Source organism: Cryptomeria japonica, chromosome 3, assembly GCF_030272615.1.
Source record: "Cryptomeria japonica chromosome 3, Sugi_1.0, whole genome shotgun sequence".
In the NCBI taxonomy this organism is placed as follows: domain Eukaryota; kingdom Viridiplantae; phylum Streptophyta; class Pinopsida; order Cupressales; family Cupressaceae; genus Cryptomeria; species Cryptomeria japonica.
In genome coordinates this window covers 717,302,867-717,322,474 of record NC_081407.1, presented here as the reverse complement: position 1 = coordinate 717,322,474, position 19,608 = coordinate 717,302,867, and positions in this window count along the sequence as shown.

The window sequence follows — 19,608 nt, the reverse complement described above, 5'->3', positions numbered from 1 at the left end:
ACAAAGGCGATCAAATCTCTTTTGAAGTGAAATTCAAGGTATTTATATCAATCACAACACATTGTCAAGCAAGTTAACTGATCATATCAGCTGTGAATATCTGTTTTATATTTACTAAGTGGAAAGCATCTGTTGGTTAAAATTTTTCAAACCCTAAGGCTCTTTCATTAGTTATTATCCAAAGTTTGAAATGGCGCCTGAGATTTAGAAACCCGTTGTTGTTGAGAACATTGAGAAGCCCTCACTAAAATACTCACTACCTCCCAAAGTAGCATTTGAACCGGATGATAAAACTACATTTTCACTCATTTTGGATAGGGTTTTATTAGTTGAGGATGTCAAATTCTTCACTAAGTGTCATGTTGAGGAACTAGGTCACACAGAGATCAAGGACACATATGATGAATTGTGTACCAATGGAAAACTGGATAGCAAGTTTGAACATATTAAAATCAAGGGATTGACCGAAGCCTTAACCTACCCGTGAGTCTTCAAACCCTAAGGGGTTAAATTTGTTTTAAGTAGAGTTCATGATGACTTTATGTGGTTAGAGGAGCAACCATTCAAGATCACCAAGGAAATCATCCACTCGATCACCAGTTACCCTATTTTTGACCATGCTCGAGCTTAGAAAATGATTTCATAGAAAGAATTAATCACTTTAACTAGAGTTGAATCTAATTACAGAGGTTTGAAACTGAACAATGTCACAGATGCAGAGCTGAAGTTTGCAATTAGAGTCATAGGTTATTGTTTCTTTAATTGGCAAGGGAAAAAAATGCACCCTGTGCTGCTATTGACTTAGCCTATAAAATTGTGAAGAAAGGTATGAAGATTGATCTATGCGAAGTGTTGTTGAAAAATCTGTTTGAAAATCTCAACACCATTAGGAAGCCAAAGAAGAACAACTCAGAAAACACACTAAAGTTTGGATCACTTTTGGTATACATGTTTTTCTATTTTGAGAAATTCTTTCCATCAGTTGGTAATGTAGTTTGGGAGCTACACTGACCAATCACCCATCAAATCAATGACTTCATCAAACAGCTAGGTGATAACTTCAATGAGATTATGGATGATTATTTTAGCAAGTTTCAGGAAAAGATGCATAATAGGTACAGGATACCACCCCAGTTAGTGGAAAAATATAAGGATAATATATGTTTTGAAGTGGACACCGACTACTGCTATGTCAATGTGGTAGAACCGAGAACTCAATCTTTGTCACCTATGGGTTATGAGATTGATTTTGACATTACACAGTAGCAGATAGATGCTTTTCTTGCACTACCAAGGCATGCTACCGAGATCAGATACGGTACATACGAAGAAGTTAAAGAAAAAGTCAAAATGAGCATTGTAGTACCAAAGGCTACTAGGAAAGCAAAAAAAATGATTAAAGCATTAACGGAGAAATTTGGAGAAGGTTCTTCCTCCACTCCTATCAAGAGTGTTCAAGTCATCACCAAGGAGGAATCTAAAGCCCAAGAAGCAGCTATTACATTCAGCACCGAGTTGCCAAAAGGAAAATTTTTGAAAAGGAGGAAACAGGATACATCACAGGTATCATCGACTCCTCCAGTGAAACACCCAAACACTAGATCATCTGCAGTGTCACCGAGCAAGAAACAAAAAAATGTTGCAGTTCCAAAGGTAACAAAAACTTATAAGAAGTCTACTCGAAGACTCATTTTGAATAAAGAGTCAAGTGACACTGAATCTGAAGACAAAAGTAAATTTCAGATTGTCAAAAGCAAAAGGGAAGATGTGCATAGTGTTGATAGTTTTTGTGCCAATTTGAAACAATATGGTGGATTTGGAGCATTTAGGTATGTCAAATATGACTCTCGGACAAAAGAAGAAAAGAGGAAAATAGAAGAGTCAGTTGTATGCACACTTCTTAAATTCCAATTGGTCCCATTGGAAGTAACCAATTCTCTTCCAAAATCATTGTACTTACACATTGATAACAGGTGGAAATATGCTATGGACTCGGAAAAGAAGATGAGAGAAAGAAGTCTGGTGCATCTCTTTCCAAACATGTTAGTAGATGAGATAAGTGAACATCTGAAAAACTACCACACAAACTTCCTGGTCAAGCAAAGAGCCTTGAAACTGATGAATGGCCTTTATCTTGAAGTAGAGAAAGAGACAAAAGAAAAATGGCAAGAAATTTTTTGAATCAAGAGTGCTGATGAGCAAGGTGAAGTTGAAATAGTAGTGTAAAGTGGAAAAATCGAACCCTAGTCGTTCTCCCCTCCCCAACTCCGAGGAGAGAGAAGGGAGAGTCACTAGGGTTGATGGTTTTCACTTAGGGGAGACTTTACATTCAAAAGACGGGTTGAAACCCACAAGATCCAATCCCATGCAATGCAAGATTGGATTCTATATGAGTTTCAAGGGTTAAGACATCAAGGATACCCTCTTTTGTAAAGAAATGTAGACAGAAAGATTGAACTAGGAATGCATGTAAAGTGGGAAGATTCACTTATAAATAGAGATAGGGATATGATATGAAGCTGCGGACCTGGAATTAGCAGTAAAATGTCGAGACGGCGCTGTCCTGCAATTTTGAGCAAAAGTTGATGGGATGATGGCGCCCGACGTGCACACGGTCCTCCGAAAAATCCGCGAAACGAAGGTGGATCTGTTCGTCTCTGCACAAGGATTCCAGATCTTCAATTACAACCGCGTACCTGCAACCTACACACAGAAAAGAGAGGATGATTGGGGGGTTAGGGATGAGGGGTTTGCCTTTAGGTCAAACCCTGGTTTTGGAATTAACCAAGAAATGAGAAATGCTGTAAATGTAATGTAAAACAAGTACTAATACCTTGTTGTAAGGATGTTTGTATCCTTATATGCGAAGGTATAGATGTTGTTGTATGTTGTATGTTGTATGTTGTAGTATGTGATCTCCTCTTCAATGGTTGAATCCTTGTCTTGAATGCAACACTTAGCCTTGAATGGAGACTTAGAATGATCAATTGCTTGAAGGAATGCTTGAATGCTTGAATATCGTTTCCAACTTTTTCCATCCTCCCCAAAATGAGAGAGGAAAAGTAGTTTATATACTTGCCAATTAGGGTTAAAAGACTGATTTTCCCGACCTTAGGCTGACCAGGAAATGTTATTTTCTAAATTGCAAACAAAAAGACCCGAAGTCCCATAGGAGACCGGGCCCAAAAATAGGGCCAGGGACTAGGGCGCTGGGCGCCATGGTCCTGGGGGACCAGGGCGCTGGGCGCCCTAGTCCTGAAGGACCAGGGCGCTGGGCGCTCTAGTCCCACCTCCCGGGACAGCAGGGTGCAAGGAGGGATCAGGCAGGGTGCTGGAAAAATGCAGTTTTTGGTGTCGTGAGCAAGTTTCGGGGTCTCCATTCGGGTTTAGTGTTGCATCGCCATCATGAAGACCCAAATGTGGTCGAAATTGCAAGTGTCGCAATTTTAGGACACTACAAGTAGATATCACTGAGAAAGATCCCGCTCAAACTATCCAACCCGATGAGGATGTCATGGATACCGAGGAACAAGAATAGGAAATGATAGAAGGGAATGCTTATGCCAAACTGGTATCAAGTGAGTCAATTTTGGAACAAGTCAAGTCCTATCCTCTGGTAAGTCAACATGTTTCAACTGAGACACCTCAGGATACTGAACAAGGAAAAGAGGGTCAACAGTCTACAAAAGGAGAAGCTACTTCTCAGGCCACTGGGGAACAGACTTCTCAAGCCCCTTCAAGTACTGACAATGTTACAACTGAGACCCCGAGCAAGGATTCACCAAAGGCTACATCTGAGGCTAAAGAAATTAACAAAAGTGTTGCCTCTATTGAGCAACCTACCGAGGGTGCACAAGCCTCCCAAGCCATTGTATTAGTTCAACCAGTGAAAGCCTCCTCCTCTAAAGAAAAGAAAATGAAAAAGCATAGTTTCAAGATAGATTTGTCAAATTCAATTGTGTTGCCAAATGTAGACATATCCAAATTAAAAGGGCAAGCACTTATTGAATTCGGTGAGCTATGCAAAGCCAAAGCAGAACAAGAAAAAAAAATGGTTATTCAAAAGAAAAACAGAGTACTTCAGAAGGTCAAAGCACTATTAACAGAAATACTACCTGAAGCTACAGTAACAAAAGATGCAACCATCCATATTCAACTAGATGAACTCCTCACTAAAATAGAAGCATCTAGAGTAGACGCATCTGAATACCTGAGAAAATTGAAGGACAAAGAGCTCACTATAAAAATGATTGAAGAGGTGTATAAAGCCATTGCTATCGGTAAAGTAAAACTTCTTAAATTTATTGTTGAGTTGTCCCCTCAACTCAAGCATATTCTTTATTTATTTCAGAAACTCTGTACATTCTCCTTATTCATTAAAGATATCAAGAATAAAATAGAAGTGATTGAGAAAGAGATCACCGATCTATCTAATAAATTGACCACTAAGCCAAATTCTATTCAAAATTTCTATACCAAGTTACAAACGCTCATGGCTCAACAATTGGAACTTAGGAATGAAGAGCACAAAATAAGGATGGACATTATGACTCTTCAAACCTTATTCATTCCACATTTGTCCTCCGTCCAAGAATAGATCAACAAGGCTACCTCCTTATCCACTCAACCAGAGGGAAGCACTTTAGATGGTCTGATTTCATTATTAGCTGATATTACAGCTCAGAATTCACTCATGGATAGTGTCAAGGATGCCCTCTCTACCGCTCTCATTGATGCAAGAACAAAGTATAAATCCATTTTTGACCAGTTGCCTCCACCGAATGGTAACTAGTTTTGATGTTTGTCAAAAAGGGGGAGTATAGCGTATACAAGAGGAGTATACCAAGTAGATCAACATATTTGAGTATACAGATAATTTTGACAGTGGGAGCAGTGAACCGAACAGTGATCACCGAGCAGTGAACTGAGGAGTAAATAAAAATTTTTGATCACAACGCATGCATGATCAGAGTTATGAACAATATATTGATAAGGGGAGTATATCTAAGTATACTATTTTATTGACAATTGTATATACTGTCAGTATAGTCAAATTTTGTAAGTATATTTTTTTTTGAGTTATGACTTTGAAAGAAGTTTTGTCAAACATTTCAAAACTAATGTCAAAAGGGGAGATTGTTACTATTTACTAAGTTATCATTAGTTTTATGTCCAAAGTCATTCTATATACTCTAGTCGGTTATTACTACTGAAATATTAAGTCGGTAAGCACAGAGCAATTGGTTATAGAAGAAAGAAGTCACAAAGTTTAGTATACACCGAGCTGTCTACCGAGTAACGTTCTATGACTACCAAGCAGCAAAGATGGTATATCGAGTTGATACACACTAAGTAAAACGTGTTACCAAATTCATTGAACCTAGACACATATGGGAAACGTGTTACAACGATCGAGGAACAAGGAACCGTTAACACATTGGAGATTGCACTTATGATTTTGTATGATTTTGAGGATATCTATCCAATGAAATAATTTTGTATGGCTATTCATTTAATGAATCATGTTTGTAAGATTGAAGCATGAACAAGATCACCGTTAGAAGAGATCTATTTATACAGCATGAATTGAGGATCAAACATGTGTGTGAAGCAAGACATATGTAAAAAGAAAAATCATGGGAAAGCACTGAATGTTATGACTATTACGATTGAGAAAGATACACAGAGGTCACCGAGAAGGATTTCAGAGAACAATCAAGGAACAGAGTAAACAAAAAGTTTTACTGAGTTAATTTATGAGTTACTAAGGTATGCTTTAAGCAAGGTAATTTCATTTTGAGAACATAGAATCTGCTATAACATTTCAGATGTGAAGTTGCAGATATTTTGTAAGATTTTGATTATAATATTTTGAGTTGTAAGAGAAACCTTTAACAAGGTAAAAGACTCTAACAAAGTCTATAAATTGTAAAGCCTTTAACCAGGTGCAGCATTTAGAATAAGTGTTGTAAAATCCTTTAGCAAGGTAGATCTAAAGATCTTGATACTCCTAATAGGGTAAGCTATCAGAAATAGCTAAACATGTAGCTCTAACCGAGCAACCTTTATTATTGCAGTAGTGAAGTTGTGGGTGCCATCCCCACCACAGTTTTTCTCTCTAACCAAGAGTTTCTGTGTAACCAAAATATATGTGTTATGGAGTGAATCATGTATGATTGTTATTTATTTGTTTTAGCATTATATTATGTTACAACAGTTTTTGGTTATGCTTAACAGTAAAGTTATTGTTGAAGAAAAGATTTGAAGTACTGATTCACCCCTCCCCTCTCAGTTCATTAGCTTTCCTTATTGGGCCTAACAGTCACATCTAGCAATGTGTTTTTGTAATCTATAACTGGATTAGCTTTTAACCGAGCATATTCTAGAAGGGTATATTTCTTAGTGGGTCTGAAATCCCACAATGGTTTTTCCCTATTTGGGTTTCCACGTTAAATATGGTACTAAATGCGTTATAATGTTTTAAGTGTATCTATTTATGATTATTGAATGATTTACAATCATAGTTGCATATCAGTAAAGGCTACCGAGGTTGAATCTGGTGAATATATTTTATTGTGAGTTTTTATGATTCACCCCCCCCCCCCCCCTCTCATATTAACTAACAATCAGTGTGATGTTGTAGTCAGTGTGACTCTATTTTTGTTGAGAAGTGAGCTCTAGGTAGTTAGCCTTCCTGCATGTGCAGGCCCTTTTGTACTAAGTAATATTTATTCATATTGGCCAATGAGTAAATATTGTGGGTCACAAATCCCACTGAGGTTTTTCCCTTACCAGGTTTCCTCATCTAAATATCTATGTTATGGTGTGCATTGATGTTGATTCTTTTGTTTCTCTTTACTGCATTATTGTTTGCTTACTGGTGTATCAATTTCAATTACAGTATTGCAAATAAGTTTAAATCTTTCATCTACCGGTCTGACACTTATTCACCCCCCCTCTCTGTGTCTTTTGCATATTCTTTTGCGCAAACCTTAATTGTGTGTAACAAGTGTGTTCACACCTTGCTTTCACCTTCCCGATGTTGGTGCTTTTGAGTGAATATATGTGCTTTGTTTTTGTTTTTTGACATCTTGGTCTATGATTACTCTTATTCTGAGAAAGGGTCATATATACCTCCCTTATTGATTTTTGTACTCTTTAGACTAACCCATTGGGTTGGTCAGTGCTAGTTTTGAATATGAAAGTATGAAATGTGTTTGTATTAAGATTATGATCTAGCTTAGTGTTGTTAACTTGAAGGACTTGTATGATAGATGTTGAGTGCTTATATGTAGCAAATTGAATGTTTATCACCCTTCCTCCTCTTTCTCTATATAAATTAAAATGTTTGTTATATGTGCATTTATCACTTATGTGAGTTTTCTAATTGCGTGAGAAAGGTTGTGACTTCTTGAACCCTTGTGTGAGCCTTATGATTCTCGGTGCTTTTAGATAATAAGAGGGCTATGGGTTTAAAAGATCATGATGGTTATTGGGAGGAAATTGTAAGTTTTCATAAAGAATTCACCGTGTGTATTGTAGGAGTAACATAATGAATCTCTATCTTAGGCAATGTGCATTAATGTTTGAATAACGGACATGTGAAACTGTCTTGTTTGTAACAAGATGTATGAAAGGGATCATGTTATAGTGACTTAAGAGTGTGTTAATGTGTTCTAGGAAAGGATTCTTTATGTGTTTCATTATACTAATTCAATTGAGGATCTATTTTAACAATGCTATATTGAACTTGCTTTTGGATATATATAATTGACTTAGTATGAATAGAAAGTGCAAATGAAAAGCTTGTTTGATGTGCATGCATAAATATGTATTATTTATTTGATAGCTCCTTGTTTACCTCCTTATCGTACTTTGATTTTTCGATGAAAAGTTGCAGATTATGATATGTTTCTTATTAGTTTAGAGTAGTGAGTGTTCACAAGAGGTCTTGCATGATCAAAAAGATTGTTTGTCTTGATTTCTATTGTTTGGAAATTAGGACATTCTGTTGCAACCACAATATTTGGAAATGTCATGTTAGGCCTATTGGCATTCTTCTAAATAGTAGTGAAATGAGAACCATTCAATTAAGATGATAGGCATATATAGAGAAAATTTAAGAATGTTGTGTGATCTTGTTGATTTTGTGCATATGTATGAAATGGGTTGACTATCAAACTCTCTTTCCCTTCTTCTTACCCAAATTATTAGATTTTTAGAAATGCTACTAAAGGAGGCATTGATTTAATTAGAATGTTTATAAAGCATGTGAAATTGTATTTTTGCATTTTGGCTTCATTTTGGAAAGATGAAAGTCTTAAGCTTCGGAAAGGAAATTTGCGTGGTTGGTAATGTGAACATGAATTCTTAGTGGAATTAGTGAAAGATATAGGAATGATGTTACTTCCTTATGAAATTTTGAATTGTAAACAAATTCAGTACTTGTTCCTAGAATAAATTCTATTTAGTTATTCTTGTGGGAAGCATAATTAAAACCTTCCTTGAGTAGATGATAGTGTACTGAAAAGTACTCCCCGTAAATGTCAATAAACTGGTACTGGTGCTTTCATTGTGTATTGTAAGAAACTAGTGCTTGCTATATGTGCCCATGGGATGGTGAAGTAATCGACCATGGAGGATATGTTTACTTATGAGTATGGGGAAAACCATACTGTTTATGCAATGTTTCTTATTTGTTACCCTATTGAGTATCAAACCTCGGGTTGTTGGTAATTCAGTATATTAAGGGGTAGTATTAGAAGTCACCATTCCTCGAATAGTGTGGTTCGACGTATGAGTAATGTCAGCGCGAAGCAACTCTAGTTTCTCTATTTCAAGGAAAAATATAGTTATATAATGAAACTGTATTAAAGGTGTACTCAATAGTTTTCCTTTTTGGATGAACCAATTTATATGGTTTATGTGTGCCAGCCTATTCCTCTCTTTTATTTGAGCATAGTGAAGGTGTATCTTGGAGGATCTTTTTGCCTTGTCTTCATGAGAGGTATGTTATTTCCACATGAGCTGCCAGTTAGCAGGCGTTGGTAGACATGTGGGTGGACCTTAGCCATGTGTACCGATGGCTTATGGCGAGTATCCTGAGAGGTACGTTGCTATGCAGGATGTGACATGCACGTACCTTTTTCCATGAGGTACACTACTATGCGGTATGTGTCCAATGTGTGTCTTTTCCTCTTGGAGTATTGCCATGTCACATGATGATGTGATGCGGGGTGATGTCGAGGTGCACACTGCCATGCCATGTGGATGTGTGACTAGGCCACACCAAATGATGAGCTACTGTGATAGCTAGACTATTGTTCTCTCCTTCCTTGTTGGTGGCTAGATGCTAGTCACATAGTGATGTTAAGTGCAATTATGATATTTTTATTTATTTCCTTGTGAACCAACAATTTATTCTATTTTGACTTTGAAGGTTTAGCCACAATCTTGTGATCTTTTTCTTACTTGATTTGGGGTTGCAATTCCAAAATTTTCTTGCCTTACTATTGGAATTTATGATTTATTATCTTCATTCATCTGTATTTTGGTGGTTACACTAGTTTATCCTTATTGTTTTCATATGCTGGTCTTGTGTTGAAATGTGAATTCCTCTCCAAGGACGTATGAGACAGTTTTGGTTGAGTGTATACAAGGAAGTAGACATAGGGAACCTTGAGGATGGGGGTATGTGAGGTTGTGATACAGCTAGGATCCACTACCTACCTATGTGTGGTGACTATCTCTTGGAGGCTAACCACCTTACGCAACAAGGGATGCTCACGAGGGTCTTGTGTGGAAGGTAGCACCGCTATGGTGTGCTCTAGCACCATCAAGCCCTGGAGTGAGATGTTGGATATTTATGATCATGTTATTTTGTTTTGAGATTAGACATAAAGATGTTGATCATGCATGTTATCTATGACCGAGCATTAGACAAGCTCACATGTGGCATTTTGAGTTGTACATTCCAGTTTTGTGGATGGTTATTATGTGTAATCATGGAGTATATTGTGTTATCTTGTCACTATGTTATGGGACATAGTCATTGGAAAGATTTTTATATGTCTGGCAAGTGTAAACAATTAAGTTATATATGTTGCTCTTATTTCATGAAGTTAACTTGGTTGTAGAATTTGAAATTTTGAAGCTAGTTCTATGCGATAACATTTTATGAAGAGGATGGATTGGTAAAAGAAATTGATCATGATGGCATGTTTTTTTGTCATATTTGGTAGATGAGTATGGTAATTGTTGTTTACCTCAATTAATGCATTAATTTGGTGTGATTAAAGGAAGAAAAATCTTGTTTCTCCGCTATGATTATAGATAGTTCCTAGAATGTTATAAGAAATGTATGGATTTGGAGGTATCTTACCATTGGATAATGGCATTCGTAAAGAAGTTAGCAATAATGTTTCAATTATTTGTGAAAAGATTCATATGTGCAATTTGATATTTTTTAAATGAGTTTTAGGACTAATGCATGTTGCATGTTTTCCATCTAGCCTTATGACTTCTAGGAGTAAGTTGGAACCTAGCGGGGGAGGATGTAGTACCCCTACCCTAATCAGATTTGTAAAACCGGTTTGACCTTGGTTGATTTACCATGATGTAATGTTATAGTCAGATATTATGATTATTGTGCGTACCTGTAAATGTGTTTTCGCATCAACTCTTATGTAAGTTTAGTTGTTCTCCTGATTCATGTTATTAATCTCGAACTAACACTTTCATTAAATGTATATGTATGCATGTGTGGTTCATAGTTGCAAGAGATTGTAGGTATAGTACTGCATAGGTACGAGGTTCGTCTCCACCTGGATTCCCAGGTTTGAGTGTACCTCTTTGGTCCTTAGAGATTGGATTAGGTGGCCATAAGACCATCGTTTTACCCTAGTCATGCTCAAGTGAGCATCGTTAGTCATCTGTCAGTTTTCCCTTTGGTTGGGTATGCGGGTCATGTATCTGGCTGACTTTCTTGGGTTGCATGTTTTGCGTGTGGTAAAATTGAGTATTTAATCCTTAGTATTTAATTTGATTAAATGTGTTCTTTTACGCATTAGTAAATTAAGGGACTAAATTAAATAGGACCCCTTTGTGCGATTAATCATTAATTATAATTGCTCAGTTCATGTTTGTAGCAAGTTCGATTAATTGGTTATTTTTAAATATTAATTAAGTTCATGCATTTTGAAAGGGAAGGTTAAATTGTATTCGAAAATAGAAATATTTACCCTCTTTGGCATTTTGAAATAGAAATGTTAGCTTTAATTAAATTAAGAAAATCATTTTTTTAGAAGAAAAGCAAGTCTTTGCATATTTGAATTGTTTGAAAAAAAAGTGATTTTTCATTTTAATTTGGAGGAAAATATTTTAAATTCAAAAAAATGAATCTTTGACAAACTTTTCCCTTTTAACCTAGGTTTTGAAAATATTTTTGGAGAGTTATTTTTGCATGGAAATTTTTGGGCATTTGAAGAAAGGAGGATTTTCTTGAGCTTGCAGGTTGGGCTCTTCATCAAATCTTTCCAAGGATTGTTGAATAAGGTAGGATTCTTGTTTATCTCTTTGGTTTCTTTGTTTAATAAAGATTGTTTGGTTTTTGAAGAAATTTGGTTGTGTTTGTTGTTAATCTCTTATATTTTATGGAAAATGGAAAAGTGGTAGTTAAATCAAAAACTCAAACCCTCCTTGCTTCTTTCCCAACCTCCAGATCAAATTTTGGTTGCTCAAATTGATTTTTAAAATAAAAAATTGGGGTTGGTTGTTCCTAATAAGTTCTTGTTTAAAACTCATGTGATTGTTTTATGATTCAAGTTTTATTTTGAGAAATTAGTTTGTTTTGGGCAAGATTGGTTGAATTGATTGGATAAATGTGTGTAAATCAATCTTATTTTGCCAAATATGGTGTTTGGTTGGAAAACTTTGTCTATTTTGGGTCTGGTTATTCAACAAATTTCATTATTTGAAAACCATGGGTACTTGGAAATTTGTTTAGTCTCAGTCTAAGACTGGGAATTAAAACTGGGGTTTTCTTTTTTGAAAGTTTCAAAAAAAAGATTTATATATAAAAATAAATAAAAAATAATTTTGTCTGCGTGTTTGGGTGTGGGGAGCAGTGGCTCTACCCACAACCCCTTGGAATTCCATAGTTTGTGGTTCCACGGCTGTGGAAACCACAGACCGTGGAAAACACGACCTGTGGCTCCACACCGTGGAGACCACAGCCTGTGGTTCCACGCTATGGAGACCACAGACCATGGTTCTCCATGGTTGTGGAGACCACGGGTGTGGGGGCCACCATTGTGGCATAAAACAAATAAATCAAGTTTCTTTTTATTATTAAAAAGTTTTTTTTAAATGTTATTTTTTATAATTATTTATTATTAATTAATGTATATTGTTAATAATATATTAATTGCTAATTACTAATTAATGTATATTATTAATTATATATTAATTATCATTATTACTTAATGTATATTTTAAAATATATATTAGTTGTTTAATTATAAATTTATTAATTAAGGTATATATAGAGAGATATACATACTAATTAATATCTTTAGTTTGTATAATTGTTTAATATATGCAACGAAATTGTATATTTCCTTTTTTTGGAAAGTGTACCTTGGTTTTAAAAAAAATAAGTTTAGGTAAATTATTTTTAACAAGTATGGAATGATGTTTTATTTTGAAAAATAAATATCATATTTTAGTGGATTAATGTATATTTTATTTTATATCATTGTGTGTTCTACATATATTATAATTATAGTAATGTGATTTTGGTTTGAAAACTCGTGAGGAAGTGATTATATTAATGTTATGATGCAAAATGAATTTTAGTGAGTTAGTAAACCATGAGGGACATGTACCTAGACAAGGTAGACAAATTGCAATCTAATTAGATCTTTTAGAAAACTGGATCGATTGTAATGTTTAAACGATATGGAAGAAGCTTGTCTTTTCCGATTTATGTCTATGCATGTTTAATTTTCTGTATTCACATTTGCTTAAGAAATGGCAAGCCCTTGATTGTGAATGTTGGATATTGTCGTATGTTGATTTGGGTACCTGCTTATGTCCTTGATCTCGAGTATTTAATGTTTTCATGTGATGGTTTTGTATCTGGTCATGTCCTTTATGAGAGTGTTGAATGTTGCTATGTGGTTGACCATAGTTGGTCATGTCCCTAATTGGAGTACCGTTAGTCAATGCACCTCATATGAAGACTTGTTTGATCAAGTGAGTATTCCTACCATTTTGAACTATGTATGCTTGTCCTGGTGTATTCCTTTATTTAGGAGTTCATTTGATTATGGTCTACTGTCATGTGGGAAAGTGGCTTTCGAGTGGGGGTTGTGCCCAAAGTGGTTGCAGGGTAACCCATCGAAAGTGTGTCTAAATAAGTGATAACCTAATAGCATATTAGAGAGTTTAGTTAAAGAAAAAACTAAGATAATTGTGTTTCATGCATGGGATGAGTGCTAGTACAGACTCCGCATGTAGCGAGAAGGCCTGAAATGGCAAATTAAAAACCTTGTCTTCACGAAAGGATGTGTTGGGTCCACATGAGACTTGGATGGGCTGGAGGTTCGAGAAAGGTTGCCAGGTTAACCTAGTAGATGGGGTCAGAACCTATGGAGGCTTGCCATGGTAACCATACCAAGTTATGTGATGACACTTGTCCCTTATGTTTTCTAGTTTGTTGTTTGTGTTGTCTTTGATAGGAGCATTGTTGTGGAGTCGTACCTTGTTATTTATTCCCTTGTGAGAACCTTATATTCATGTTAAACCATGGGTTGCTTATGATGGGTTGTGAAGACCTAGTCTTGTGGGTGCTCCAGTTGATCTTTTGTAATTGCTTCTTATCATGTTCAGTTGGATCCTTTTCCTTTCTTTGGCATCATCCATGTATCTATTGGACCAATGTGGTCGTATGTATTATTCGTTTATGTATGCCTTGATGGCAGGATGTAAATGATGTGAGCCTTATATATTCTTCACCCTATTATTTATTAAAGGGGTCTTGCAGTTGAGCATACCTGGAGATGTAGCCAACTAGGGGTGAACTCCAATATCATTTTGGTGTTATGTGGTGTTTATGTTCTTTTGTTTCCTTTTTAATTTGGCATGTATGAATGGCATTATGGTTAAAATGTATAATGTGGATTAGATGATGTTGATCTTAAATGTATGTATGTAGTCATCTTATTAAATGTAGTAATTTGGATCATGAAACATGTAGGTTGGTATCATGGAAAGTATTCACTATTTTGTAATGCAATTAAAGTATGTAAGGAAATTAGATGCATGACATATGTTTTATTGTAAGTTTGAACGAAATGTATGGTTAAATTGTAATGGATGAACTTAATCATGTTATCTATATTTTTAACTTACTGAAAGAATTTATCCTTGTTGAAAGCATTATCATGTCATTAAGTTAATTAACTTAATTGGATTAATTAGCCTGAGTTGAGTTAAGTGTTGAATCAAGTAATCACGTTGGGAAACTCTTTAGGTGTAATTTAAGTCTTCCGTTGTGTAATCTGAACTTAATGATAATTCAATGTATCATTATTCTATTTTAACTTTTTAAAAAATATATATATTTGCACTCTATTCTTGTGTTTTAGCTTTATCCCTTTGGGGTTTCTTGGCGGGGCTTTACACAACCATTAATAGCCTACCTCAAACCGTGTCATCTTTGCAACAACAAATAGATTCTATGAACCAATCCATGTTTAATGTACCCATATTCAATGTCGTGAGGCCATTATCCAATGACATTGTTTGTGTTGTCCTCCCTAAACATGTAGAAGTCCCACAATTGGAGATTTATAATGGAAAAGGTGATCCCACAACTCATGTGAAAACATTTCAAACTTTGTGTAGTGATTTTGCTTATGATCAAAGACTTTTGGATAAATTGTTTACTATAACATTTAGGGATAAAGCTTTTCAATGGTATTGTTCTTTACCTCCTTATTCAATTACATCATTTCAACAATTGGCTAATTCATTCATTTAACAATTTCACATCAATATTGGTCCTAAGATTTTATTGACTGATTTGATACATTGTAAGCAAGGTGCTAAAGAAAAAGTGGCTGATTTTATTAGTAGCTATAAGCATTTGTATTCTCAAATTTCTTATCCTATGCCTAATCAAGATTTCCAAAGAATTTTTATTTTTAATTTGCAAAAAGACATTAGGGATAAGATTCTCGTTTCTAAGTTTACTTCTTTTACAGAATTGTGTGCAGTACTTCATAAATATCATCTTCAACTGAGTCAATTTGAACAATCTCCTTCAATGGCTCTAGTTGATAGAATGAAAGTGCTCAATAACCTTTTGTAAAGTTTAAACCAAATAAAGGATTCATCAAGCTCAATTACAATAACATTACCTAGGTAGCAACCACAACAACAAGTGTGCCTCCTTTATCCAAGTATTTTAGAAAATAATTTACTTCTCTTTCTAAATATTTGCATAACATTATGACACAATTATTGAATAAAAATGTGTTGAAACTTCTTCCCATCAAACTAATTGACACATCCAAACCTTTTATACCTTATCATGATTCTAAATTTTTTTGTCAGCATCATCATCAACCCAGTCATGACATTCAAAAGTGTTACTCCCTAAGGAGTAGGATTCAAGACCTTATTGATAACAATACCATATTTGTAGCTGGTGTGAATGAAAAGGAAATAAATCCATAGCTCCTCAAAATCAAAACCTCCAAATATTTACTAATCCTTTGCCTTCCCATTCTACTAATGTGATTGAATCTAAGCATCTTGCATTTTCTCCTAATGATCTTGGCCTCGAGTCAGATAATGTGGTGATTCTTATTGATAAACATACACATCCAAAGGACCTATGTATTACCTTTGATCCTAGAGAGACTATTGAAGCACCCGATGGCCCATTATATATCACTATGAGCATTAAAGACATGCTCTTACGAGGGGTGCTCATTGATCCAACATGTAGGGTAAATGTGATAACTAAAGAATATCTTTATACCTTACAATTGCATCAAGTAACATATAATAAATTTGATATGGTAATTAAGATCTTTGATGGTTTCTCTTGTCCATCTATTGGTTCTATTACTATTCCCATGGAGGTTGGTACTAAGTGCTTAAATGTCAAATTTGCAATCAAGTCGCATACCCTTTTTTTTATATTTAATTGCAATTATTAAATAGGGAAAATTGTTTATATTTTATGTTATATGGATGAAATGGAAATAGAAATGAAATTGAAATTGAACTAGATGGATAATGAAATGAAAATGAATGGAAATGGAAATTTAAATGCAAATGAATGATTTAAATTATTCTTTTATTGTGAAAATTTGGCACCGAGATATGTGGGACCCTTTGATGTGTTGGAAGTCATTATTCCAGTTGCTTATAGATTAGCTTTACCACCTACTCTAGCTCGAATCCATAATGTTTTCCATGTTTCTTTTTTGAAACCATATCATCCTGATACATCTCATATTCTTGATTAGTGATCTTTACAGGTACAAGATCCGGGGGTGGTGCTAGTGGAGCCCATCTGAATCCTAGATCAACATAGCATTAAGCTACGTAGCAGATATTTTACTCGGTATAAGGTCCAATGAGACCAATATTCTGAGAATAGTGCTACATGGGAGGATGTTGAGATGACTGACCGTCAATTTCCTCATTTTCTTTCATAGATTAGTATTTGCTTATTTGCATGAGATACCTTAATACTCTGATTTGATTCACATGTCGTGAACTTGGATAGCATGGATGCTACTATTTTGTTTATGTTTTGATTGAGACTATGATGTGTGGTTATTATTTGATGATGTTTGAGATACTATTTTCTTATTGATGGATTAATAGGATATCGGGACGATGTCTCTTTCAAGTGGGGAAGGATGTCATGTACCATTTTTTATTATATTTAATTACAATTATTAAACTGGGAAAATTATTTATATTTTATGTTATATGGATGAAATGGAAATAGAAATGAAATTGAAATTGAACTAGCTGGATAATGAAATTAAATTGAATGAAAATGGAAATTAAAATGCAAATGAATGATTTAAATTATTCTTTTATTGTGAAAATTTGGGATTGTCATTGCTAATGAACAATCGAGTGCAAGTGAATGCAGGGACAAGTGAACATAGATGAAGGCAAGAACTTGGTTTAGGTAGAGTTGTTTTAGCTTTTTGAATTCGGTATGGAGATGGAATCTCACATACCACATTAGATTTTATGGAATGCATCTTGCATAGATGAGTGTTTAAATGGCTTTAAATGGAATGCTTATTTAAATTTGAATGGTGAATTCTTATATGGATTGCTCATAATTGAAGTCATAGTTTTAAAAATAGATTAATTTGAACATTTTTAAATGACTAAGCACACATTTTGATGATTATTATTTGCATTGTTCATGCAGATGGAGTTTTATATATTTCAAATAAATAGATGAATACTATGTTTATTTTTTTGTCATTGAATTATGGATCTATATATATACAAATATACATATATCTGTATATACACACACACACAGACATATATATGTGTATACACACACACACAGATATATATATATATATATATATATATATATATATATATATATATATATCTGTGTGTGCGTATATATATATATACATATATGTGCATATATGCATATATATGTATATATATGTATATATGTATATGTGTATATGTATATATATGTATATATGTATATGTGTGTGTGTGTGTGTGTGTGTGTGTGTGTGTGTGTGTGTGTGAACACCTCAAACACACACATGAAACATTGCATTAGAGTTAGTAATCACAAAAACATTTTAGTGAACCAAAAACTCAAAATCGTTCCATGCTCCTCTATCCCTAAAGATCCTTGAGATTCAAGGTGGCCCTCACTTAGAAGAGCACTTGATCTCTTGGATGTCAACATAGAGAAAGATATTTCAATGATGATTCTAGGATCAAAATGAATGCAACTAAGATCCTAGTGAATTCTAAGATGATGATTGGAATGAAAGCTAAGGATGCAAGATAAAAAGCTAGTTATGATTAAAATGGTGGAGATGATATGAGGCCTAGTTAATTCTAAATTGAAGATTATGATGAGCTAATTAAGCTAGATGAAGATGAAAAAATATATAATTGATATTAAATTTTAGCTCAATGATCTAAAACATACTGCAATCAAGCTAAATGCTATGATGCTAATGGTAGAAGACTTAGATGCTTGAAGATGACAAATGGGCTCCTTGATAACCTGCAAAATGACTATAATTTGGATGCACAAGATTGGGATCCTTGAATTAAATAAATGAGCTCTATTTATAGGCAAAATAGATAAATGGAAGGTTGAGATTGAGTAATCTCAACAAGGGCTAGGATTGAAAGTTATCAATCCATGGGAGAGATTCAATCCAATCCCAAGTTGACAAATGTCACCTTGAGAGGGCTTGAGAGGATGCTAAACAATCATTAGATGCTAAGAAAGAAATTAGGGATAACTTTGAGGAGTGACATCATTAGATAATGTCATTAACCAAGGAGCCATGCTATTACCCAAGAGGTAAACTCTTGTGCAATATGGGAAAATGGTTAATGGGACAACCATCATGGCTAAGGGGGGTGGGCTTGTAAGAGGCATTAAATGCTTTATGAAGACTTTGGAGGCTAACTTGCCTAAAGAGGAAAACCACTAGTGGTTTATGTAAGAGCCTTACATGTTTGGAAGACTCAACAAGTTAACTTGTTGAAATATATAAAGTCTTAAATGCATTTTGAAGACTTTCCTCCAAATTTGGAGAAGTGACTCCCCCAAATTTAGGGAAAGGACGTGATTAGGAAATTAGACATAATTAGGATGGGATTAGGAGGTTTCTAGAAGGTTGATTAGGGGAATAATGGAAAATGTAGGATTTTGCAAGTGGTTGAGGAAAATAGATATTTTAGCAAATTAAAATGGTTTAATTTAGCCTAAAGGGATGCAACTTGCATTTGTAGGATTTTGCAACTTGAGGAACTATTCACAAATAAATAATGATTTATTTATTTGCAAAAGGGATTTTCAATTAAATGTGAATTTAATCAAAAGGGGAAAAAGGGATTTTAATCAAATAAATAAGATTTTTTAAATCAAATGGCTAAGGGTACTTAATCAAACCTTAGTTTAATTAATAGGTTAGGCTAGAAGAAGGAGATTTATTCGAATCTTTAATTTGATTAAAAGGTCAATTAGAAGAATAGGAATATTAATTAAATCTTAATTTAATTAATTGGAAGAATTAGGGATAATTAAATGAATAAAATTCACTTAATTCATTGTGCAACTTTTAGGTGTCTACATTTTGCCCCTCTTTGAGACAACTTGTGACCACATGTTGATTCAATTCAAAGAAAAACGCTCAATTTGTCGTCAAAATTTTTCGATATGATGTTGTCGCCAAAATTGTCGATATGAAGCTAATATGAGACTAAAATGGAGATTCAATATGATAATGATGATATGCCCCCTCAGGCGATAAATTGAGAAAAATTACAGTTTTCAAGAGAGCAACG